Below are 2,265 nucleotides of genomic sequence, written 5' to 3' on the forward strand. Positions count from 1 at the left end.
AAGCAAAATAAGGTAACAGGAGTTTAACCTGCATAAAGAGAAATAAGAATGGGACAATAAAACATTAATAAAAGTATTACTTTACAAGGACAGTAAATGTGGGCCACAGTTTGGTTTTTAAACAGTGATGTGGGAACCTTGTTAATTTTGTAGCTCTTAGTTTTTATGAGATGGAAATTGACTAAGTGGTTAAGGGACTTAATGGGATTCTCCAATTTCTGCCTGGGTTCTTGGTAAATAGAAACTATCATGAAAAGGGTTTATTTTTCACATAATGAGATAAATTAAAAAATACCCCAATAAAAAATTGGAAAAAAAAATCCTTTAAACAGGAATGTTGAACCTCACTAATAAAGCCATATAACAATGAATTATCATTTTCACCTGTTAAACCATTGCTCTTGCTTAATTATAATACTCTGTTGTTCAGGTTTGGGGTATCTAAAGTGTTTAAAATCTTTTGGTAAGCAGTAGGATGGTATTTGTCAAAAACTTTTAAAACTGGATAAACTGATGTAGTACTTTCTCTTCTAGAAATTTGAGAAAAAAAATACTGGTATTTGAAAATATCCAAACAAGGATGTTCTTTATTCTTTAGTGTGTTGCTCATGAAAAGGAAAAATTAGAAATAATCCAGTGTTCAATACCATTCCAATATGGGAAATCTGCAGTACTTTGCAATAATTATAAATTTTGAAGAGGTTACTCTTGCCATGTTGGAAGTAACTTAAAGAAAGTGTAATAAATCATTTTCCATACAGAAGAGAGACCTAACTTTTACTGAAAGAAAAAGGGAAACCTTTGTGTGTTAATAAATACAGAAAACAACCTACGGAGACAAAATTCACTTAAAATTCCCAAATCTGTATTTTGACTTTACGAACTACATGGTGGAAAGTACAGTAGTTAAACTGAGTGTCAAACGTGTTTATGGAGCCCACCAGGCGTGGGGATGTTGCCCTGGGGAGCATCCGCAGCGTCCATCTTCTTGCCCCCACTAAAGGCTCTCTGCCTGCTCCAAGGAGTCAGTTCTCACTGTTTAGTTCAGGGATCCCTTGGAAAATGTGCCCTCAGACTGGGCAGACCCAGAACTCGGATTACTTTGCGAAAAGCCAAGGAGTAGCTGGAGGAATCTGATAAGGAGATGTGGCGCAGTACCCCGAATGTCGCCCGCCCTGTCCCCAAAAATTCGCCATTGTCTTCCCGACCGGCAGTGAGGTCGAGACTGCCTGTGTGCCGCCACCACCGGCGGGAGGCCTCGCTTCCCACACGGACTTTCCTAAACTCCTCCCCGCTGTCACTTCCGGAGCCCAAAAGAAATTCATCGCCGAGGAGCAGCAAAGCAGTGCGGGGTACCAAAGGAACTAAATAAAGAGAAACGGGGCCCATGTCGTAGACTCGGGGTCATTTCGTTGCTTTTATTATTTTTTCCCCTCACTATCTTCAAAATAAACCCTAGGGGAAAGCTAATTACGCTCTAGATTTCACTGAGGAATAGAGACTGGAAAGCCAATAAAACAACCTCCGCAAACTGTTCTACTAGGCGGAAACAAGGCCTGTCCGAACACAGGACAGCTTTGTACACCCTTCTTCTCCACGTGGGGGAGACAGTTGTGAGTCCCCTGAGAGATCTATGTTCAGTTTTATGCATTAAGGTTTTTTTTCTACTCTCTCAAAGTCTTCCTTTTCAACCCTCGTGGGGTTTTTTTTCCTATCCCGTGAATTTATCTAGTGATAAATTCTAGTGATCCTGACAAGAAAAACTTTTTTAGTGCACGTCACAGAAATATGAGAGTTTATTTTAGTGAGAAGAACAAAAAGAGCTTTAGGGTGTCAGGATGGCCGAGTGGTTTAAGGCGCCAGACTCAAGCTTTGCTTCCGTGTTGGGGATTCTGGTCTCCGAAGGGAGGCGTGGGTTCGAATCCCACTTCTGACACGTTTCCTCTTTTCCCTCACTTTTGGAAACAAATAATGTATTTCAACAATATATATATGTATAAACAATTTATCACCCTATATTATTGAAAAATTTTAAATATGCTCACAGGTACTGTTAACACAAACGGTTAAAAGCAGAATCATCGTGGTATTGTTTGCAAGCCGAGAGACTTGGGGCAAAGACGCTTAATAAAAAGCAGAGATTCGCTAGAGAAGGGGTGGTTTCTCTAGGGAATCACAAGATAATCCAAAAAACTCAAAAATCTGGGACGGGATATCTTTTCTGCTTGATTGTGCTGGCGAGAAACGGGACTCTGGACTTGTGCT

General features: G+C 40.2%; 1 non-coding gene across 1 annotated transcript; it reads left to right on the forward strand.

Moving 5' to 3' along the window:
* Positions 1-1,832: 1,832 nt before the first annotated feature.
* On the forward strand, positions 1,833-1,936 carry TRNAL-CAA (transfer RNA leucine (anticodon CAA)). Its single transcript has 2 exons — positions 1,833-1,870; positions 1,891-1,936. It is a non-coding gene; the product is annotated as a tRNA-Leu (tRNA).
* The last annotated feature ends 329 nt before the right edge of the window (positions 1,937-2,265 follow it).

This window comes from Sturnira hondurensis, unplaced genomic scaffold, assembly GCF_014824575.4.
Source record: "Sturnira hondurensis isolate 20B ecotype Veracruz unplaced genomic scaffold, ASM1482457v3 Scaffold0004751, whole genome shotgun sequence".
In the NCBI taxonomy this organism is placed as follows: Eukaryota; Metazoa; Chordata; class Mammalia; order Chiroptera; family Phyllostomidae; genus Sturnira; species Sturnira hondurensis.